At 41.6% G+C, this 25119-nt stretch overlaps 1 protein-coding gene across 1 annotated transcript in view; it reads left to right on the forward strand.

The window, feature by feature from the left end:
• The first annotated feature begins 413 nt into the window (after nt 1-413).
• LOC111950261 (rho GTPase-activating protein 32-like) overlaps nt 414-25119 on the forward strand; it is a 239412-nt gene continuing 214706 nt past the window's right edge. The window contains exon 1 of the mRNA XM_023967694.1: nt 414-884. The gene's annotated coding sequence lies outside the window, so the exon portion shown is untranslated. The remainder of the gene's footprint in view (nt 885-25119) is intronic.

Genomic DNA, 25119 nt, shown 5'->3' on the forward strand with positions numbered 1-25119 from the left:
AAAACATTTTTATTTTTTTTGTCATTTGTACTGTAGCATGCCTCTTATTTGCCCCATGGGCACCTGCCTTTGGGGCCTCAGAATAAGCTTTTCCTGAGGCAATTTGGTGTGGTGGCCAGTCACTGGTGTGGTGTACTGTCACAACAGTGTAAATTATGGTAACCTTTAGAGGATGCCATTACAGACAAGCACCAGAGGATGGCAGAGTAGTCGGGTAAAAATACACTACAAAGATGATAGTTTCAGAGCTGGGTTTCAAACATACTTAGTGTTTTCCAAAATTGCAATCTGATTGATGAGCAATGTCCTGAGAGAACGAGCATGTTAAATCTAATCCACGTGCGCTCATTCCACGAGAGTGCGCACAGTCACGAACGGTACGCCTCTGCGCGTTCACGATGTCCTGAGATTCTCTCTTGAAAGTGGTGGTTCGAATATTTTAGTGCGAGCCTCCAGTTTGATAGTAAAGTTTACCTATAAAACTGTCCTTCAACTGGCTGCAAAGGGGATTACAGTCAATGTTTTCTCATCGTGAAGTACCATCACATTTTTTAAGGCAGTTTAGCTTTACTTAAACACGATAACAGCTGTTTGAACATTGCCAACGAGCCATCTCCAACGGGAGTTTTTGAACACACGGACAGCGAGGTTGAGGCGATATTTTTTTGAATGGGACGTAACGTTCGTGTTCAGGAAACATTTTGCTAACTAGCTTAACGTTAGCTATATAAAATATCTCGCGTCTTTAGTTTGTTTTATAATGCGGTGTTTTGGCTCAGAGGGATCAAGCTGTGTTTCTGCAGCTGGCGTGGAAGACACCAGGAGGAGGAAGCTGTGGTGAAAGCGAGAGTGATAACCCGAAAAACATCTCATCAGACACACCGGTAAACAGACATTTCTGTCACTTCAGTTAACGTTGTCAAACGTTTACATGAACACCAATAATTCCATAGTAAACTGATTAAGGCAGTAGTCCGAGTATGGAAATAGAGTAATGTGTTTACATGACTATCTTAAACGGATTAATGTCAAAATCAAAGTAAACATACGCCAATTAAGACACCTGGTTTCGGAGTAATCTTTTTAATTATTAGGATATGTAAACAGTTTAATCGGCGTTTTAACGGTGTATTTGATCTGTGCGTGTTCCAAAACCAGTAGCGCAAGCTTCCCTTTCATGCACGAGTGAAGTGAGTTTTGGAAAAACAAAGTATGGATATTTAGAAATTGTTTTCACATACAACTAACGTTATGTACGAAATCTGAATCAAAAACGTTTAGCAAAAATAACATGGTTACTGTGGTATAACGTTTATTTGGATTGGCGATTTTCTGCATTTATCTAAAGTCCTAGCCTGAAAACCCGATGTTGAATTGCAAAGAATTCTATGTAGGCAGAAATTAGCGTTTGGAACAGGAAAGTTAACTCTCACGACCAATACAATGCAAAAGAGTGAATAAAATGTTACTCCACCGGTTGTCCGTGTGGTTGGTCGTTTTACAGGTAGGAATGTGAGACAAAATATCCACAGAGTAGTGTAGCAAACTGACCTAGAGTATGTTGGTCAATATCGTTTTTATTTTCAATACTGATGCAATTCGCACTGTGACTAATCAAACTGCCAGGTGAGGTAACATGCTTAGGTCGACTACATTCTCATATGGTTTACATATTGTGTAATAGAGCCCCACAGTGGAGGTGTAATAATATCCATAAAACCTAGTGGTCAAATGGTAAATGGTTCCAATCGTTTTTCCACCATTCATTTTATCCATAGGGAATTTTATAAACACTTAAAATAAGGGTTGTGTTTCATGTTTTGGTGTGATGTTTTGATAACCATGTAAATCTCACCCGGACAAGGTGCCTTTTATCAATATATTTGGCTCTATTTGTTATAGACCCCCCCAGCCCCCAGCTGTGCCCTGAACACCATATGTGAATTGATTGCTCCCCATCTATCTTCAGAGTTCGTACTGTTAGGTGACCTAAACTGGGATATATACTGTTATGGGGCCTAAACTAGAGGCCCTCAATCTCACACAAATGATCAAGGAACCTACCAGGTACAACCCTAAATCCATAACCATGGGCACCCTCATAGATATCATCCTGACCAACTTGCCCTCTAAATGCACCTCTGCTGTCTTCAACCAGGATCTCAGCGATCACTGCCTCATTGCCTGCGTCCGTAATGGGTCCGCGGTCAAACGACCACCCCTCATTGCTGTCAAACGCTCCCTTAAACACTTCAGCAAGCAGGCCTTTCTAATCGACCTGGCCCGGGTATCCTGGAAGGATATTGACCTCATCCCGTCTGTAGAGGATGCCTGGTCATTCTTTAAAAGTGCTTTCCTCACCATCTTAAATAAGCATGCCCCRTTCAAAAAAAWTTGAACTAAGAACAGATATAGCCCTTGGTTCACTCCAGACCTGACTGCCCTTGACCAGCACAAAAACCTCATGTGGCGTACTGCATTAGCATCGAATAGCCCTGCGATATGCAACTTTTCAGGGAAGTTAGGAACAAATATAYACAGGCAGTTAGGAAAGCTAAGGCTAGCTTTTTCAAGCAGAAATTTGCATCCTGTAGCACAAACTCACAAAAGCTCTGGGACACTGTAAAGTCCATGGAGAATAAGAGCACCTCCTCCCAGCTGCCCACTGGACTGAGGCTAGGAAACACTGTCACCACCGATAAATCTACGACAATTGAATTTCAATAAGCATTTTTCTACGGCTGGCCATGCTTTCCACCTGGCTACCCCTACCAACAGCTCTGCCCCCCCGCAGAAACTTGCCAAGCCCCCCCCCCCTTCTCCTTCACCCAAATCCAGACAGCTGATGTTCTGAAAGAGCTGCAAAATCTGGATCCCTACAAATCAGCTGGGCTAGACAATCTGGATCCTCTGTTTCTAAAATTATCAGCCGAAATTGTTGCAACCCCTATTACTAGCCTATTCAACCTCTCTTTCGTATCGTCTGAGATCCCCAAAGATTGGAAAGCTGCCGTGGTCATCCCCCTCTTCAAAGGTGGAGACACTCTAGACCCAAACTGTTATAGACCTATATCCATCCTGCCCTGCCTTTCTAAAATCTTCGAAAGCCAAGTTAACAANCACCCAAATCCAGACAGCTGATGTTCTGAAAGAGCTGCAAAATCTGGATCCCTACAAATCAGCTGGGCTAGACAATCTGGACCCTCTCTTTCTCAAATTATCTGCAGAAATTGTTGCAACCCCTATTACTAGCCTGTTCAACCTCATTCGTATCGTCTGAGATCACCAACGATTTGAAAGCTGCCACGGTCATCCCCCTCTTCAAAGGGTGAGACACTCTAGACCCAAACTGTTATAGACCTATATCCATCCTGCCCTGCCTTTCTAAAATCTTCGAAAGCGAAGTTAACAAACAGATCACCAACCATTTCGAATCCCACCRTACCTTCTCCACTATGATATCTGGTTTCCGAGCTGGTCATGGGTGCACCTCAGCCACGCTCAAGGTCCTAAACGATATCATACCCGCCATCGATAAGACAGTACTGTGCAGCCGTCTTCATCGACATGCCCAAGGCTTTCGACTCTGTCAATCACCACATTCTTATCGGCAGACTCAATAGCCTCGGTTGCTCAAATGACTGCCTCGCCTGGTTCACCAACTACTTCTCAGATAAAGTTCAGTGTGTCAAATCGGAGGGCCTGTTGTCCGGACCTCTGGCAGTCTCTATGGGAGTGCCACAGGGTTCAATTCTCGGGCCGACTCTTTTCTCTGTATATATCAATGATGTCGCTCTTGCTGCTGGTGATTCTCTGATCCACCTCTACGCAGACGACACCATTCTGTATACATCAGACCCTTCTTTGGACACTGTGTTATCAAACCTCCAAACGAGTTTCAATGCCATACAACACTCCTTCCGTGGCCTCCAACTGATAATTAAATGCTAGTAAAACTAAATGCATGTTTTTCAACCGATTGCTACCCGCCCGCCCGACTAGCATCACTACTCTGGACGGTTCTGACTCAGAATATGTGGACAACTACAAATACCTACGTGTCTGGTTAGACTGTAAACTCTCCTTCCAGACTCACATTAAGCATCTCCAATCCAAAATTAATTATAGAATTGGCTTCCTATTTCGCAACAAAGCCTTCACTCATGCTGCCAACATACCCTCGTAAAACTGACTATCCTACCGATCCTCGACTTCGGCGACATCATTTACAAAATAGCCTTCAACACTCTACTCAGACTACATCCAGTTTGCTATCACAGTGCCATCCGTTTTGTCACCAAAGCCCCATATACTACCCACAACTGCGACCTGTATGCTCTCGTTGGCTGGCCCTTGCTACATATTCGTCGCCAAACTCACTGGCTCCAGGTAATCTGTAAGTCTTCGCTAGGTAAAGCCCCACCTTATCTCAGCTCACTGGTCACCATAGCAACACCCACCCGTAGCACACGCTCCAGCAGGTATATTYCACTGGTCATCCCCAAAGCCAACACCTCATTTGGCCGCCTTTCATTCCAATGACTGGAACCAATTGCAAAAATCACTGAAGCTGGAGTCTTATATCTCCCTCTCTAACTTTAAGCATCAGCTGCGAGAGCAGCTTACTGATCACTGTACCTGTACACAGCCCATCTCTAAATACCTCATCCCCATATTGTTTTGATTTTGTTGTTGCTCTTTTGCATCCCAGTATCTTTACTTGCACATAATCATCTGCACATCTATCACTCCAGTGTTAATGCTAAATTGTAATTATTTCGCCTCTTTGGCCTATTTATTGCCTTACCTCCCTAATCTTACTACATTTGCACACACTGTACATAGACTGTCTATTGTGTTATTGACTGTACTTTGTTTATCCCATGTGTAACTCTGTTGTTTTTGTCGCACAGTTTTGCTTTATCTTGGCCAGGTCGCAGTTGTAAATGAGAACTTATTCTCAACTGGTCTACCTGGTTAAATATTTTGTGAAATTAAATATTTACTATCAGATTTATGCTCATATGTTAATTAGCATAAAAGTAGACCATGCAAGACTTCAAATCCCTGCAAGCTCCTGCATGCTAACAGGTATTGTGTCAATTTAAAACTTGCACAAGACGGTTCACAGAATTGTCCATTTTAATGAAATGTAAAATTATTCATTACTACATTTAGCTGACATTATATAGTTAATCCAGATATTACCTTTTTTCTTGATTCGTAAATCTCGTCCACATCATAGCATTTGTAATTCTTTGTGATAGCCACCTTAGCAGCTAAATGTCATTTCATTTTTGGGGGGTAAGTACAGGCAAATGTATTGATATGTCACCTTGTCCTAAAGTGATTTATACATTTATCAAAATGTCACGCCAGGGGAAGCCTACACCATACACAGCCCTTATTTTAAGTGTTTCTAAAATCCTCTATGGGAAAATGCATGGTGAAAAAACGATTGGAATCATTTCCTTGTTTTACCCCTAGGTTTTATGGGTATTATGACTAATAATATGCGTCAATAGATTGAAAATACAAGATACAGAACCTCCCTGTGCTGCAAAAAGTTGTGTCAATCACACTTTCCTCTTTATACCCTATCGCCGCCTCCTACTACAAAAAGGACAAACGGCATGTACAACCGGTAAAGTAAGTGTAAATATAATTTTATTGAACATTCTGCTTTGTAAAGACTATTGTATTTTTTAGCGACGACATTGACTGATATCCATAGAGTAACCATGCTAATGGTCYGATGTTTAGGCAACGAAAGTCCCATCAGTAGCTTCATTTCAGATGTGYCCATGTAAACAGGATTATTGGGGAAATTGTATATCTTGCAAAGCATGTAAATGTTTTAACTTCTTATGGCTGCAGGGGCAGTATTGAGTAGCTTGGATGAAAGGTGCACAGAGGTGCCCCAAGTAAACTGCCTGCTCCTCAGTCCCAGTTGCTAATATATGCATATTATTATTCGTATTGGATAGAAACACTCGAAGTTTCTAAAACTGTTTGAATTATGTGTGAGTATAAACAGAACTCATATGGCAGGCAAACTTCCAAAAGGAAGTGAGAATTCTGAGAAGGGTCGATGTGAAAGTCATCGCCTATTCAATTCCCTGTAATATATGGATTTGTTTGCACTTCCTACGCCTTCCACTAGATGTCAACAGTCAGTAGAACGTGGATGAAGCCTCTAGTGTGATGTGGGACGGATGGGAGGGGAATGAGTCAGTGGTCTGGCAGAATGCAAGTTCCTAGTCATGCGCACTAGTCATGGAATGGCAATGTGTGCCATTACTTATACAGACATGAAAAATGCTCCGGTTGGAACGTTATTGGATAATTATGATAACAACATCCTGAAGATTGATTCTCTACTAAGTTCGACCAGTTTATTCGACTTGTAATATAACTTTTTGAAGTTTTGTCCGACGTTTGCCTGCATCTGCACGAGCGTTTGGACATGTGTACTAGACATGCTAGCAAAATTAGCTAATTGGCATAAGTATGGACAACGATTTATTGTGGAACTAAGATTCCTGGACTGCATTCTGATGAAGATAATCAAAGGTAAGGGATATTTATGATGTAATTTCGTATTTCTGTTGACTCCAACATGGCGGAGAAATGTTGTTAAATCTGAGCGCCGTCTCAGATTATTGCATGGTGTGCTTTTTTATAAGTTAAAAAAATATCTTACACAGCGGTTGCATTAAGAACCAGTGTATCTTTAATTCTATGTAAAACATGTATCTTTCATCAAAGTTATTGATGAGTATTTATGTTATTTGACGTGGCTCTCTGCAATTTCTCCGGATATTTTGGAGGCATTTCTGAACATGGCGCCAATGTAAACCGAGATTTGTGGATATAAATATGCACATTATCGAACAAAACATAAATGTATTGTGTAACATGATGTACTATGAGTGTCATCTGATGAAGATTATCAAAGGTTAGTGATTCATTTTATCTCTTTCTGCTTTTGTGTGACTATCTTTGGCTGGGAAAAATGGCTGTGTGTTTTTTGGATTTGGTGGTGATCTAACATAAATATACGTTGTGTTTTAAATTTAAAAAATCACATTTAAAAAATCGGACACAATGGGTAGATTAACAAGATGTTTATCTTTCATTTGCTGTATTGGACTTATTAATATGTGAAAGTTACATATTTCAAAAAAATATTTTTGAATTTCGCACGCTGCTTTTTCAGCAGGGTGCTAGTGGAACCCCTGGGCTAGAAAGGTTAAACAAACTATTATACTAATCTGACTATCCACAATAATCATATTATTGTGTAAATATAACCGTGTTGGTTCCGTAAGGGAAGTCTGATCGATACCATAAGCATGCATCAAAGCTAACAAGAAAAAAACAAGCCTACACATGTGATAGCAAACACTTGCCATTCGGTTGTAAAAGAAAAATTCAAACTTCTTCTTTAATCATCCAAAACACATCTCTGCTTAAGCAAGTTAATGAATATGTAGTAGCCTTTTTGCTCACGGTCAACCTGTTATTTATATGGTTGTTTGTCTTCCCTTATTATACCCCTTTGATATTACATAGAGATTCCATCCATAGCCTACAGTGTAATCTAGTCCATGGCACCAATCTGTCTCGCACCCTAAAAGCAAGTCAGCCTGCAAAGCACTCGAGAGTAGCACATCAACATTTTACAGAGTGAAACTATTGGTTCAGAATGTAATGAAAATGTTCAGACTTTCCAAAGTGCGTTCACTGATATATCATTTTTGGCGGAGAAGTGCATGAGAAAAATGGTTAGACAATTCCTTGTATTGCTATGACCAACTTGTGCACAAAACAGTCTGTCGTTAGTGGAGTGTAATGGCCCTCAAGATCTTTACATGATGTACTGAAATTTCCAAGGCTTCCCTAAATTTTGACCCTAACTAACAAGGAGTTCCTTACTCTTGAAAGACCAGATCATGTGATCACTACCAAGGGAAACTACCAAGCGACATGACTGGCGCTAGTCAATCTTTGTTGGATTTCCAATGCCACATCATCTAGGCCTACATCAGCCATAATGACTAAGATGATACTGGGCCGTAATCAAAAATCAAATACATTTTATTGGTCACATGCGCCAAATACAACTGGTGTCGACTTTACAGTGAAATGCTTACTTACAATCCCATTCCCAACAATGCAGAGTTAAAAAGTAAGACAAACATTTGCTATATAAAAAAGGAAATAGAAACACAAAAACAGTCAAGGCTACATACAAGGAGTGCTAGTACCGAGTCAATGTGCAGGGGTACGAGGTAATTGATTATGTACAGTGCATTTGGAAAGTATTCAGACCCCTTCTCTTTTTGCACATGTTACTTTAGCCTTATTCTAAAATTGATTAAATAGTTCTTCCCCCTCATCAATCTACACAAAATACCTCATAAGGACACAGCAAAAACAGGTTTTTATAAATTTTTGTGAATTTATTAAAAATWAAAAACGGAAATATCACATTTAGAAAGTTTTCAGACCCTTTACTCAGTTCTTTGTTGAAGAACCTTTGGCAGCTATTACAGCCTCTAGTCTAATTGGGTAAGAAGCTACAAGCTTGGCACACCTGCATTTGGAGTTTCTCCCATTCTTTTCTGCAGATCCTCTCAAGCTCTGTCAGGTTGGATGGGGAACATCGCTGCACAGCTTTTTTCAGGTCTCTCCAGAGATGTTAGATCGGGTTCAAGTCCAGACTCTGGCTAGGCCACTCAATGACATTAAGAGACTTCTGAATACTTATGTAAATAAGCTATGTATGTGATAAATTAGCAAAAATGTCTAAACCTGTTTACGATTTACCGTTATTGTGTGTAGATTTAGGGGGRAAAAACAATTAGATCCATTTTAGAATAAAGATGTAACATACATTTTTTGGGGGGGGAAAGTCAAAGGGTCTGAGTACTTTCCAAATGCACTGTACATGTGGGTAGGGGTAAAAGTGACTAGGCAATCAGGATATAAACTCAGAATAAAAGGAAACGTCCTCTCACTGTCAACTGCGTTTATTTTCAGCAAATATAACTGTAAATATTTGTATGAACATAAGATTCAACAACTGAGACAAAACTGAACAAGTTCCACAGACATGTGACTAACAGAAATTGAATAATGTGTCCCTGAACAAACCTTCAATGCTGCAGAAATGTTTTGGTACCCTTCCCCATATCTGTGCCTCGACACAATCCTTCCTCGGAGCTCTGACATGTACTGTCAACTGTGGGACAGTGCAAAATCAAAAGTAACAGTCAGTATCTGGTGTGGACACCAGCTGCATTAAGTACTGCAGTGTGTCGTTTCCTCATGGACTGCACTAGATTTGCCAGTTCTTGCTGTGAGATGTTACCCCACTCTTCCACCAAGGCACTTGCAAGTTCCCGGACATTTCTGGGGGGGAATGGCCTTAGCCCTCATCCTCCTATCCAACAGGTCCCGAACGTGCTCAATGGGATTGAGATCYGGGCTCTTCGCTGGCCATGGCAGAACACTGACATTCCTACCTTGCAGGAAATCACGCACAGAACGAGCAGTATGGCTGGTGGCAATGTCATGCTGGAGGGTCATGTCAGGATGAGCCTGCAGGAAGGGTACCACATGAGGGAGGAGGATGTCTTCCCTGTAACGCACAGCGTTGAGATTGCCTGCAATGACAACAAGCTTAGTCCGATGATGCTGTGACACACCGCCCCAGACCATGACGGACACTCCACCTCCAAATCGATCCCGTTCCAGAGTACAGGCCTCGGTGTAAAGCTCATTCCTTCAATGATAAAAGTGAATCTGACCATCACCCCTGGTGAGACAAAATCGTGACTCGTCAGTAAAGAGCACTTTTTGCCAGTCCTGTCTGGTCCAGCAACGGTGGGTTTGTGCCCATAGGCGACGTTGTTGCTGGTGATGTCTGGTGAGGACCTGCCTTACAACAGGCCTACAAGCCCTCAGTCCAGCCTCTCTCAGCCTATTGCGGACAGTCTGGGCACTGATGGAGGGATTGTGCGTTCCTGGTGTAACTCGGGCAGTTGTCGTTGCCATCCTGTACCTGTCCCGCAGGTGTGTTTAGATGTACCAAACCTGTGTAGGTGTTGTTACACCACTGCCACTGCGAGGACGATCAGCTGTCCATCCTGTCTTCCTGTAGTGCTCACAGTACGGACATTGCAATTTATTGCCCTGGCCACATCTGCAGTTCTCATGCCTCCTTGCAGCATGCCTAAGGCACGTTTACGCAGATGAGCAGGGACCCTGGGCATCTTTCTTTTGGTGTTTTTCAGAGTCAGTAGAAAGGCCTCTCTAGTGTCCTAATTTTTCATAACTGTGACCTTAATTGCCTACCGTCTGTAARCTGTTAGTGTCTTAACGACCGTTCCACAGGTGCATGTTCGTTAATTGTTTATGGTTCATTGAACAACCATGGGAAACAGTGTGTAAACCCTTTACAATGAAGATCTGTGAAGTTATTTGGATTTTTACGAATGATCTTTGAAAGACAGGGTCCTGAAAAAGGGACGTTTCTTTTTTTTACTGAGTTTATAGTAAACAGAGTAGCAGCAGCGTATGTGTGTGGCGTCAACATGCGTTTGTGTTTGTTGGAATGTCAGTGTAGTAGTGTGTGGGTAGAGTCTAGTGAGTGTGCATAGAGCCAGTGCAAGGGAGTCAGTTCAAAACTATTAAGATAAAGAAATAAATCATATAGGCGTTCAATGTAAATTGCCCGGGTAGCCATTTTATTAACTGTTCAGCAGTCTCGTGACATAGGGGTAGAAGTTGTTCAGATGCCTTTTGTTCATGGACTTGGCGTTCCATTATCGCTTGTTGTGCGGTAGCAGAGAGAACAGTCTATGACTTGGATGGCTGGAGTTCGGCCCCAGTGATGTACTGGGCCGTACACTCTACCCTCTATAGCGACTTGCGCTCGAATGCCAAGCAGTTGCCATATCAAGTGTTGATGCAGCCATTCAAGATGCTCTCAATGGTGCAGTTGTTGAACTTTTTGAGGATCTGAGTTTAACATTTTGCCATATCTTTTCAGCATCCTGAGGGGGRAAAGGTGTTGTGCCCTCTTCACGACTGTGTTGGTGTAATTGGACCATGCTAGGTCCTTAGTGATGTGGACACCGAGGAACTTGGAAGCTCTCGACCCGCTCTACCACAGCTCTGTCGATGTGACTGGGGGCGTGCTCGGTCCTCCGTGTCCTGTAGTCCATGATAAGCTCCTCTGTCTTGCCCATGTTGTGGGAGAGGTTGTTGTCCTGGCTCCACACTGCCAGGTCACACTGCTGTCTCATTGGTGATTTGGCCTACCACCGTCGTGGTGTCGACAAACTTAATAATGGTAGTTGAATCATGCACGGCCATGCAGTTGTAGGTGACCAGGGTATACAGGAGAGAACTGAGCACGCACCCCTGAGGGGTCCCCGTGTTGAGGATCAGCGTGGCGTATATGTTGTTACCTACCCTCACCACCTGGTGGCAGCCCATCAAAGTTCAGGATCCAGTTGCTAAGGGAGGTGTTTAGTCCCAGGGTCCTTMGTTTATTGATGAGCTTGGAGGGTGCTATGATGTTGAACCCTGAGCTGTAGATAAGGAACAGCATTCTCACGTAGGTGTTCCTTTTCTCCAGGTGGGAAAGGGCAGTGTAGAGTGCAATAGAGATTGCTTCATCTGTGGATCTGTTGGGGCGGTATGTGATTTGGAATGGATCTAGGGTGTCTGGGATGCTGGCGTTGATGTGATCCATGGCCAGCCTTTCAAAGCATTTCATGTAGATATTAGAGACTGGGTCAGAGAGGTTGAAAATGTAAGTGAAGACAGTTGTCAACTGGTCAGTTCATGCTCTGACTGAGAGTCATTGTAATCCGCCATGTGAATTTTAACCTGTTTGTAAAGGTCTTATCACATCTGCTATGGAGAGCGTTATCATACAGTCGTCCAGAACAGCTGGTGCTCTCATGAATGGTTCAGTGTTGCTTGCMTCAAAGCGAGCATAGGAGGCATTTAGCTCGTCTGGTAGGCTCMCGTCACTGGGCAGCTCTTGACTGGGTTTCCATTTGTAGTTTGCAAGCCCTGCCACATCCGACGAGTGTCAGACCTGGTATAGTAGGATTAGATCTTAGTCCTGTATTGACGCTTTGCCTGTTTGATGGTTTGTCRAAGGGGCGAAGCTGGATCTCTTATAAGYGTCTGGAATAGCTCCTTGAAAGTGGCAGCTCTAGCCTTTAGTTCGGTAAGAATGTTGCCTGTAATCCATGGTTTCTGTTTGTGGTGTATACGGTCACTGTGGGGACATTGTCGTCAATGTGGTGAACTCCTCAATGCCATCAGATGAATCCCGGAACATATTCCAGTCTGTGCTTACAAAACAGTCCTGTAGTTGCTACATCGGACCACTTCCGTATTGGGTGTGTCACTGGTACTTCCTGTTTGAGTTTTTGCATGTAAGCAGGAATCAGGAGGATAGAGTTTTGCCCAATGGAGAGCTTTGTATGCTCCTTTGTGTGTGGAGTTAAGGTGATCTAGAGTTTTATCCCTCTAGTTGCACAGGTGACATGATGATAGATTGAGGTAAAACGGACTTCAGTTTTCCTGCATTTAAAATCACCGGCTCTGGATGAGCATTTTATTGTTTGCTTATGGCCCTATACAGCTAATTGAGTGTGGTCTTAGTGCTAGCATTGGTTTGTGGTGGTAAATAGACGGCTACAAAAAAATACAGATGAAACCTCTCTTGGTAGATAGTATGGTCTACAACTTATCATGAGGTATTCTAACTCAGGTGAACAGAACCTCGAGACTTCCTTTATATTAGATTTCAGACACACCACCACTATATTAGATTTCAGACACACCACCACTAACCCTGATCTTACCGGACTCTGCCATAGCTGTATATTATCCATGTCCAGCCATGACTCAGAGAAGTATGGTATTTTACAGTTCTTAACTTCTTATGGCTGCAATCCACGGGATGATATGACAACAGCCAGTGAAAGTGCAGGGCGCCAAATTCAAACAGAAATCTCATAATTAAATTCCTCAAACATACAGTGGGGAGAACAAGTATTTGATACACTGCCGATTTTGCAGGTTTTCCTACTTACAAAGCATGTAGAGGTCTGTCTTTTATCATAGTACACTTCAACTGTGAGAGACGGAATCTAAAACAAAAATCCAGAAAATCACATTGTTAGATTTTTAAGTAATTAATTTGCATTTTATTGCATGACATAAGTATTTGATCACCTACCAACCAGTAAGAATTCCGGCTCTCACAGACCTGTTAGTTTTTCTTTAAGAAGCCCTCCTGTTCTCCCATCATTACCTGTTTAACTCCACCTTTTGAACTCGTTACCTGTATAAAAGAACCCTGTCCACACACCATCATCAAACAGACTCCAACCTCTCCACAATGGCCAAGACCAGAGAGCTGTGTAAGGACATCAGGGATAAATTGTAGACCTGTAAAGGCTGGGTGGGCTACAGGACAATAGGCAAGCAGCTTGGTGAGAAGGCAACAACTGTTGGCACAATTATTAGAAAATGGAAGAAGTTCAAGATGACGGTCAATCACCCTCGGTCTGGGGCTCCATGCAAGATCTCACCTCGTGGGGCATCAATGATCATGAGGAATGTGAGGGATCAGCCCAGAACTACACGGCAGGACCTGGTCAATGACCTGAAGAGAGCTGGGACCACAGTCTCAAAGAAAACCATTAGTAACACACTACGCGTCATGGATTAAAATCCTGCAGCGCACGCAAGGTCCCCTGCTCAAGCCAGCGCATGTCCAGGCCCGTCTGAAGTTTGCCAATGACCATCTGGATGTCAGAGGAGGAATGGGAGAAGGTCATGTGGTCTGATGGACAATAGAGCTTTTTGGTCTAAACTCCACTCGCCGTGTTTGGAGGAAGAAGAAGGATGAGTACACCCCCAAGAACACACCATCCCAACCGTGAAGCATGGAGGTGGAAACATCATTCTTTGGGGATGCTTTTCTGCAAAGGGGACAGGACGACTGCACCGTATTGAGGAGGATGGATGGGGCCATGTATCGCGAGATCTTGACAACAACCTCCTTCCCTCAGTAAGAACATTGAAGATGGGTCGTGGCTGGGTCTTCCAGCATGACAACGACCCGAAACACACAGCCAGGGCAACTAAGGAGTGGCTCCGTAAGAAGCATCTCAGGTCCTGGAGTGGCCTAGCCAGTCTCCAGACCTGAACCAATAGAAATGTTTGGAGGGAGCTGAAAGTCCGTATTGCCCAGCGACAGCCCCGAAACCTGAAGGATCTGGAGAAGGTCTGTATGGAGGAGTGGGCAAAATCCCTGCTGCAGTGTGTGCAAACCTGGTCAAGAACTACAGGAAACGTATGATCTCTGTAATTGCAAACTAAGGTTTCTGTACCAAAATATAAGTTCTGCTTTTCTGATGTATCAAATACTTATGTCATGCAATAAAATGCCAATTAATTACTTAAAATCATACAATGTGATTTTCTGGATTTTTGTTTTAAAATCGTCTCTCACAGTTGAAGTGTACCTATGTAAAATTACAGACCTCTACATGCTTTGTAAGTAGGAAAACCTGCAAAATCGTCAGTGTATCAATACTTGTTCTCCCCACTGTACATGTATTTATCCATTTTAAAGGTAATCTTGTTGTTAATCCCACCAAAGTGTCTGATTTCAAATAGGCTTAACAGCGAAGCATCAAAAACGATTATGTTAGGTCACCGCAAAATCACAGAAAAACACAGCTATTTTTCCAGCCAAAGACAGGAGTCACAAAAAGCAGAAATAGAGATAAAATGAATCACTAACCTTTGATCTTCATCAGATGACACTCATAGGACTTCATGTTACACAATACATATAGTTTTGTTCGATAAAGTTCATATTTATATCCAAAAACCTCAGTTTACATTGGCGCCATGTTCAGAAATGCCTCCAAAATATCCGGAGAAATTGCAGAACCACGTCAAATAACATAAATACTCATCATTAACTTTGATGAAAGATACTGTTTTAATAGAATTAAAGATACACTTGTTCTTAATGCAACTGCTGTGTCAGATTTCAAAAATCTTTACGGCAAAAGCACAATATTCATAATCTGAGAACAGCGGTCATCCACAAGTAAGGCATACAGTTACCCGCCAAATTGTGCATTCAACAAAACTCTAAAAAGCATTATAAATCTTCACTTTGCTGATCTTCGTCGGAATGCACTCCCGGACTCTCACTTCCACAAGAAATGTTTGTTTTGTTCGGTAATGTCTATCATTTATGTCCAAGTAGCTACTTTTGTTAGCGCGTTTAGTACACATATCCAACGCTTGTGCAGGTCCAGGCGAACGTTGGACGAAGACTTCAAAAGTTATATTACAGGTCGAATAAACTTGTCAAACTAAGTATAGAATCAATCTTTAAGATGTTGTTATCATAAATATTCAATAACGTTCCAACCGGAGAATTACTTTGTGTCTATAGAAGTAATGGAACGCAAGTCAATATCATGTGGAATGCGCGTGACCAGGACCTGGCTCTCTGCCAGACCACTACTAATTCCCTCTCATTCAGCCCCACATCACAGTAGAACCTTCATTCAATTCACTGTTGATATCTAGTGGAAGCCGCAGGAAGTGAAACAGATCCATATCCTACAGTGTTTTCAATAGGCGATGAGTTGAAAATCGACCAACCTCAGATTTCTCACTTCCTGGTTGGATTTCTTCTCAGGTTTTTGCCTGCCATATGAGTTATGTTATACTCAGACATAATTCAAACAGTTTTAGAAACTTCAGAGTGGTTTCTATCCAATACTACTAATAATATGTATATATTAGCAACTATGACTGAGGAGCAGGCCGTTTACTCTGGGCACCTCTGTGCACCTTTCATCCAAGCTACTCAATACTGCCCCTGCAGCCATAAGAAGTTAATGTCCCGTTGATAGGATAGTCTCGAACGAAGCTCGTCCAGTTTATTTTCCAGCGATTGCTAATTCGGCAATAGAATGAGGGTAGAGGGGATTTTATTAATTGATCGCCGTAGTCTCACCAGGGTGCCGTGCGCCAGCCTCTATAGTGCAGTCTTCACCTTCTACGAGTGTTGGGGATTAGGGCTGGTCCAGGATAATCAATGTCTTTCGCCTCTGACTCGTTGAAGTAGAAGTCCTCATCCAAGTCAGATTTCAAAAAAACTTTACGTAAAAAGCACACCATGCAATAATCTGAGTACAGCGCTCAGACACAAAACCAAGCCATACAGATATCCGCCATGTTGTGTAGTCAACAGATGTCAGAAATAGCATTATAAATATTCACTTACCTTTGATGATCTTCATCAGAATGCACTCCCAGGAATCCCAGTTCCACAATAAATGTTTGATTTGTTCGATAAAGTCCATAATTTGTCAAAATACCTCCTTTTTTGTTCGCCCGCCTTAGCCCAGTAATCAAAATTCATAAGGCGTGATCACTAGGTGCATACAAAGTCAAAAAGTTTAATTACAGTCCGTAGAAACAATCTTTAGGATGTTTTTAACACAAATCTTCAATAATGTTTAAACCGGAGAATTCCTTTGTCTTTAGAATTGCAATGGAACGCAAGCTACCTCTCACGTGAGCTCATGTAACTCTGGGAGAGACCTTACTCAATCCCCTCTCATTCGACCCCACTTCTCAGTAGAAGCCTCAAACAAGGTTCTAAAGACTGTTGACATCTAGTGGAAGCCGTAGGAAGTGCAATATGACTCCATAGATACTGTATATTCGATAGGCAATGAGTTGAAAAACTACAAATCTCAGATTTCCCACTTCCTGGTTGGATTTTATTCTCAGGTTTTTGCCTGCCATATGAGTTCTGTTATACTCACAGACATCATTCAAACAGTTTTAGAAACTTCAGAATGTTTTCTATCCAAATCTACTAATTATATGCATATTCTAGCTTTTATGGCTGAGTAGCAGGCAGGTTAATATGGGCACACTTTTCATCCAAAATTCCGAATGCTGCCCCCTACCCTAGTGAAGTTAACTGGGATACTGAGAGCAGGGTGTCGGTTTTATTTTTAATTTTTAAAAAACTTTTATTTAACTAGGCAWGTCAGTTAACTTATGGCTGAGATCCCGTTAACGGGATCGAGTTGACAACAGCCAGTGAAACTGCAGGGCGCCAAATTCAAACAGCAGAAATCTCATCATTAAATTTCCTCAAACATACAAGTATTTTACACCATTTTAAAGATAAACCTGTTRTTAATCCCACCACAGTGTCTGATTTCAAAAAGGCTTTACGATGAAAGCACACCAAACGWTTGTTAGGTCAGTACCTAGTCACAGAAAAACACAGCCATTTTTCCAGCCAAAGAGAGGAGTCACAAAGCAGAAATAGAGATGAAATTAATCACTAACCTTTGATCTTCATCAGATGACACTTATAGGACTTCATGTTACACAATACATGTATGTTTTGTTCGATAAAGTTCATATTTATATCCAAAAATCTCAGTGTATATTGCCGCGTTCTGTTCAGTAATGTTTTGCTTCCAAAACATCTGGTGATTTTGCAGAGAGCCACATCAATTTACAGAAATACTCATCATAAATGTTAATGAAAATACAAGTGTTATACATGGAATTATAGATATACTTCTACTTAATGCAACCGCTGTGTCAGATTTCAAAAAGCTTTATGGAAAAAGCACACCATGCAATAATCTGAGTACAGCGCTCAGAGACCAAAACAAGTCATAGAGATATCCGCCATGTTGTRGAGTCAGAAATAGCATTAAAAATATTCACTTACCTTTGATGATCTTCATCAGAATGCACTCCCAGGAATCCCAGTTCCACAATAAATGTTTGTTTTGTTCGATCAAGTCCATCATTTATGTCCAAATACCTCCTTTTTGKTTGCGCCTTGAGTTCACAAATCCAAATTCACGACGCGCAGGTCAGTCAAAGTCAAAAAATTCCATTACAGTTCGTAGAAACATGTCAAACGATGTATAGAATCAATCTTTAGGTTGTTTTTAACATAAATCTTCAATAATGTTTCAACTGGAGAATTCCTTTGTCTTCAGAAATGCAATGGAACGCAAGCTACCTCTCACGTGAGAGGTCAGCTCATGGCACTCTGGGAGAGACCTTACTCAATCCCAGGTCGCTCTCACGAGCGYGCGCGTGATCAGCTCATGCCCGACACCTGACTCAAAGAGCTCTCCTTCCCTCATTCTTCACAGTAGAATCATCAAACAAGGTTCTAAAGACTGTTGACATCTAGTGGAAGCCTTAGGAAGTGCAATATGACCCCAAAGACACTGTATATTGGATAGGCAAACCTAGAAACCTCAGATTTCCTACTTCCTAGTTGGAATCTTCTCAGGTTTTTGCCTGCCATATGAGTTCTGTTATACTCACAGACATCATTCAAACCGTTTTAGAAACTTCAGAATGTTTTCTATCCAATGCATATAATTAGTAGATGATTATCTTAGCTTCTGGGACTGAGTAGCAGGCAGTTTACTCTTGGCACCTTATTCATCCAAGCTACTCAATACTGCCCCCAGCCATAAGAAGTTAAGAACAAATTCTTATTTACAATGATGGCCTACCCCGGCCAAACCCGGACGACACTGGGCCAATTGTGCGCCGCCCTATGGGACTCCCAATCACGGCCGGATGTGATGCAGCCTGGATTCGAACCAGGTCTTCAGGGTGGCAGGCAGAGCTCACTAGTGTGGATATAAATGACTCTGCATCTATCTGCCTTTGCTCTTCATTTATTTATAAGTGTGCTGACCCGGCAGGTTATTTAAAACGGGCCAGGCTAATGCAGCCCCCCTATTCAATGAGCTAAAGAACGTCAGGCCTGTAGGGTACCAGCGACTCCATTCCCCTCTCTATTCAGTATGCCTTCTGCCATGGTTCAAGGCATACTGTTACTAAGAAAAATTAGATGCAACGTCATCACCTAAGTGAGCTGTTAGCCCAACTATCCAAGCACTGGGAGTAGACTACTGTTCAGATGAAGTGGTGTAAATTGGTTAATTGAACAAGATTTTAGACTTAGTTGGCTTGAATTTAGATTTTTAGGAAGTTGGACAAATTGCCTATTTTCCTAAGCTCGAAAAATATGTTTAATCCACGGAACATGACTGTCATTCTCACTGTCAGTAACTTCAGCTTTATTAAAATAAAAGGACACACTGAACAGGCAATTATTCTATGACATTGGAGAATCTAAAATAATCTTGTCATGTCAGCTCAAATTTGCAACATTTGAGATATGCGGTTACACCAATCACAAGTTTACCCCTTCTAAATCCAATGTAATGGACTCAGTGGCCTGTTCTTATTTGTCAGTTGTTTGGAACAAGACTTTCTGTGGAAGATGTTGAGCTCTGCCCTATATCACCTTTTTTGATCAGGGGCATCTTTCCTAAACTGTTTTTTTCAAGTCGTGTCTTCAAGATTTTATCAGTGCTTCCATTTAACAACGTAGGCTTGTAAAATTGGGAAAATAAAGTTAATTGCCTGCATTGACTGGTCAATGGAACCAGTGGCAAGTGCACCACACACTTGTTATTATTGGCTGACAACTAGGGATCTCAATGGTTAACCACCTGTCCTCTTAAAGTAGCATTGGATATTGAGTGGAGGTATCACCTACCTTTTGTATCAGGAGAGGCACACTGAACCTGTCTTATTCTAAAGCCCTATAAAATCAGATTTCCCCCCCCTCAAATTCAGTTTTTTTTTTCTCCAGGTTTCCATTGCCCCTTGTTTTCCCCCCAGGTTTTTTATTGATTAGTTATAGGTCTAAAACCAATGTTTAAACCACATCAGGGGACCACATTTGAGGTCTGGGATTTTATTTTTGGACTAGTTGCCCTTTAATTGCAGTGTGCTGTGTTTTTGTAGCGTGATGGTAGTGTTTGCAAAACAAATACCCACTGGATTGATGCAAATAATCATGATATCATTCTGCCAGGTAAGCATAGGCTACTTTATAGTTAACATTTTAATTGAGAAGTTTTTTGGGTAAGCCTTCCCGTCGTCCAGAATATTTATTTTCGTTAGCATCATTGCTAACGGCTACACAAAGTGAAAGCTGTGCACACCGCACATACAGACAGGGAATTCTCGTTGCCTCTTCAGAAAGTTGCAGGGAATACGAATCACTGATGCATTCTATTCATTTCTCATGATAAACTTAATAAATGTTCAATACATTTAGTTGATTGCTTACTAATAAGTTCAATACATTTGTGAATATTGTTGAATTCTGTTTTATTTTCTGGATTCCTTGATTCCATCCGCGTTCTCCGTAGTGCGGATTTTATTAAGGCCCTACAATTCCCATTAACACAGGCCTTGGAGGCAGATTCTGGTATCGTGGCCTCATTTCCAAGTGCCTCATTTAACCTCCCCCATAGATGGATAGCTGAAGTACAGTTGAAGTCGGAAGTTTACATACAGCTTAGCCAAATACATTTTAAACTCAGTTTTTCACAATTCCTGACTTTTAATCCTCGTAAAAATTCCCTGTCTTAGGTCAGTTAGGATCACCACTTTATTTTAAGAATGTTATTAAATATTAAATAATATAATAATAACAGAGAGAATGATTTATTTCAGTTTTTATTTCTTTCATCATATTCCCAGTGGGTCAGAAGTTTACATACACTCAATTAGTATTTGGTAGCATTGTCTTCAAATAGTTTAATTTGGGTCAAACGTTTCGGGTAGCCTTCCACAAGCTTCCTACAATAAGTTGGGTGAATTTTGGCCCATTCCTCCTGACAGAGCTAGTGTAACTGTGTCAGGTTTGTAGGCCTCCTTGCTCGCAAACGCTTTTTCAGTTCTGCCCACACATTTTCTATGGGATTGAGGTCAGGGCTTTGTGATGGCCACTCCAATACCTTGACCTTGTTGTCCTTAAGCCATTTTGCCACAACTTTGGAAGTATGCTTGGGGTCATTGTCCATTTGGAAGACCCATTTGCGACCAAGCTTTAACTTCCTGACTGATGTCTTGAGATGATGCTTCAATATATCCATATATTTTCTTCCCTCATGATGCCATCTATTTTGTGAAGTGCACCAGTCCCTCCTGCAGCAAAGCACCCCACAACATGATGCTGCCACCCCCGTGCTTCACGGTTGGGATAGTGTTCTTCAGCTTGCAAGCATCCCCCTTTTCCCTCCAAACTAACAATGGTCATTATGGCCAAACAGTTTCTCCAAAAGTACGATCTTGTCCCCATGTGCAGTTGCAAACCGTAGTCTGGCTTTTATTGACAGTTTTGGAGCAGTGGCTTCTTCCTTTCTGAGCGGGCCTTTCAGGTTATGTCTATATAGGACTCGTTTTACTTTGGATTAGATACTTTTGTACCTGTTTCCTCCAGCATCTTCACAAGGTCCTTTGCTGTTGTCTAGAATGATTGTGTACTTTTCGCACAAGTACATTCATCTCTAGGAGACAGAGCGTGTCTCCTTCCTGAGCGGTATGATGGCTGCGTGGTCCCATGGTGTTTACAGTTGCGTACTATTGTTTGTACAGATGAACGTGGTACCTTCAGGCTTTTGGAAATTGCTCCCAAGGATGAACCAGACTTGTGGAGGTATACAATTGTTTTTCTGAGGTCTTGGCTGATTTCTTTAGATTTTCCCATGATGTCAAGCAAAGAGGCACTGAGTTTGAAAGTAGGCCTTGAAATACATCCACAGGTACACCTCCAATTGACTCCAATTATGTCAATTAGCCTATCAGAAGCTTCTAAAGCCATGCCATCATTGTCTGGAATTTTCCAAGCTGTTTAAAAAGGCACAGTCAACTTAGTGTATGTAAACTTCTGACCCACTGGAATTGTGATACAGTGAAATGATCGGTCTGTAAACAATTGTTGGAAAAATGACTTGTGTCATGCACAAAGTAGATGTCCTAACCGACTTGCCAAAACTATAGTTTGTTAACAGGAAATTTGTGGAGTGGTTGAAAAACCTGTKTTAATGACTCCATCCTAAGTGTATGTAAACTTCCRACTTCAACTGCATGTCCCTAGTGTAGCGTTAGCTCTCTAAGGGACTCCATTTAAGTATGTTTCAAACACTTGCAGTCTTTTAATCATGCAGTAGTGAGATGTTTTTTTAGATCAAAGTGACCCTAACTGTGTTTGCACATTTTGTTGATCAATTGCTGGTGAGTTATTTGCCCAGTTATAGCAAATTTTTGGTCAGCAATGAAAATCCTGGAAAAGTCATAGTGAGTGACATTTGCGCAGCAGGTAAAATAATGATACAACAGACTAACTAGATAACCAGCCAAACTACACAATTTGTTTTGAATTAGCCATCTCGCTAGTTAACTATTTAGCTGTTAGCATGCATTAATGTCATTGTCATGTCCTAAAATAACTTTCCACCAGGACTTGTGTATAACCCAGGCCCCTGTCCCTGCAGGAGGCCTTTTGGTAGGCCGTCATTGTAAATAAGAATTTGTTCTTACCTAGTTAAATAAATGTAAAAAATAACCACAAATGGCCAACACGCAGTTGATGAAACCAATGCTGCATACTCCAGTATCTCAAGTGCTCAAAATTGGCTAGGATGCTCCTCTATACTGGCTATGTAATTGTGACAAAAGTTAAATATTCATAGAGTAGCCTAATTGACAAGTAACTCCTATGCTGTCAAGATCTCCCCTGAACACTGAATAGTTTAACCTCACAAAAAAGGATAAACATTTTAGTTACCTACCTTTCCCACCATAGCCATTTGATCCCTGGTTCATTGAGGGAATTATTTTTTGGTGAATTATAATTTTGCAGGGTGTCTAAGCCTCCTCCTGGAGAGTCCACGAGAGCTACTGGGAGTGCAGGCTTTTGCTCCAGCCCTGCTCGAACACACCACTTATTTATTATTTTAATCAGCTGCTCAACAGGGCCCAATAAGCTGAGCAGGGTTGGCTAAAAAGMCTGCACACCCAGTAGATCTCCAGATGGCGGGTTGATAGGCTACGGTATAAAAGACGTGGTCTATCAGTGCACTATTTTACTTTGTGAGGTGTTAAGTGCCTTGCTCAAGGTCACAGCGGCAGGAGATACAGTGCCTTCATAAAGTATTCGTACCTGTTGACTTATTCCACATTTTGTTGTGTTACAGCCTGAATTCAAAATGGATTCACCCATCTAGACACAATACCCCATAATGACAAAGTGAAAACCATGTTTTAGAAATGTTTGCATAGGTATTGAAAATGAAATACAGATATCTAATAAGTATTCACACCCCTGAGTCAATACTTTGTAGAAGCGCCTTTGGTAGCGATTACAGCTGTGAGTCTTCCTGGGTAAATCTCTAAGAGCTTTCCACACCTGGATTGTGCAACATTTTTATTATTTTTAAAGTTCTTCAAGCTCTATCAAATTGGTTGTTGATCATTGCTAGACAACCATTTTCAGGTTTTGCCATAGATTTTCAAGATTTAAGTCAACTGTAACTCGGCCACTCAGGAACATTCACTGTCTTGTTGGTAAGCAACTTGGCCTTGTGTTTTAGGTTATTGTCCTGCTGAAAGGTGAATTCATCTCCCAGTGTCTGGTGAAAAGCAGACTGAACCAGGTTTTTTAGCATTTTGCCTGTGCTTAGCACCATAACATAAAAAAAAAAAAATCCAGATATTACCCACTTCTTAACGATTACAGGTAGTGATGCACCGATATGACATTTTTGGCCGATACTGATATCCGATATTTTCCTTGCCAAAAAACTCCGATACCGATATTTAACATTTTAGCGGCCTTTTAAGCATTCTAGTACAGTTAAATAGTTAACACACACATGGACGTAGCAGTCTAAGGAATTGAATCTCAGTGTAAGAGGCGTCACTACAGTCCCTGGGGCAATGCAAATAATCTGGGTAGTCATTTGATTAGCAGTTCAGGAGTCTTATGGCTTGGGGGTAGAAGCTGTTTAGAAGCCTCTTGGACCTAGATTTGGCGCTCCGGTACCGCTTGCCGTGCGGTAGCAGAGAGAGCAGTCTATGACTAGGGTGGCTGGAGTCTTGGACAATTTGTAAGGCCTTCTTCTGACACCGCCTGGTTTAGAGGTCCTGGATGGCAGGAAGCTTGGCCCCGGTGATGTACTGGGCTGTACGCACTACTTTCGACGACCCACTGTGCTGTCAGACTCAGCATGCTCATGGAGCTGATATCGCTGGTCCAAATGTCAGTCCTGAAGCTAATAGCAGTGACGCTATTACTGTGTAACTCCAGTAGGGCAACATCTGAAAAATAGCACACTTGGTAGTGTGTACCGATGCTCGACCAGTTGGTGAAAGTCAACATCACCCACGACAGAGAACGGTTGATTGTCAAGGGCAATGCATTCCATTATCTTGGAGTTTAATGGATTTCGCCTTTGAGATGTCTCGCTGAAATGTTCTTACTCTTTCAAATGACTGCTCAACTTGTTGACTGCTCGAGCCACACAGCAGACATGGTGGGCTAGGTTAGGAATGCTGTGTTGCACGTGTAGCACTACATTTTACGTGGCGTCATTACGTCATGTACCTACGTTATATAGATATGCACGTCAGCTTTGACATCGGTTTTGCACATCGGCATTAAACTAGACATCGGGTCGATGTTGGCATTTTTAGCTAATATCGTCTGATTCCGTTATCTTCACTGACTTAAAAATTTTTTTTTATTATTATATATATTGTTTTAAATATTGTGTATCCCTATTTACAAGCATACCTATAACATGATGCAGATTTCAAGATGCTTAAAAATATGGAGAGTGGTACTCAGCAACATGTTGTTAGGGCAATGACAAGTAAAAAATCAGTCCTACTTTTTTTTTTCCTCACCTTTATTTAACCAGGTAGGCTAGTTGAGAACAAGTTCTCATTTGCAACTGCGACCTGGCCAAGATAAAGCATAGCAGTGTGAACAGACAACACAGAGTTACATATGGAGTAAACAATAAACAAGTCAATAACATGGTAGAAAAAAAGAGAATCTATATACAATGTGTGCAAAAGGCATGAGGAGGTAGGCAATAAATCGAATAATTACAATTT

The sequence above is a fragment of the Salvelinus sp. IW2-2015 genome, linkage group LG23 (assembly GCF_002910315.2).
Source record: "Salvelinus sp. IW2-2015 linkage group LG23, ASM291031v2, whole genome shotgun sequence".
Taxonomy (NCBI): domain Eukaryota; kingdom Metazoa; phylum Chordata; class Actinopteri; order Salmoniformes; family Salmonidae; genus Salvelinus; species Salvelinus sp. IW2-2015.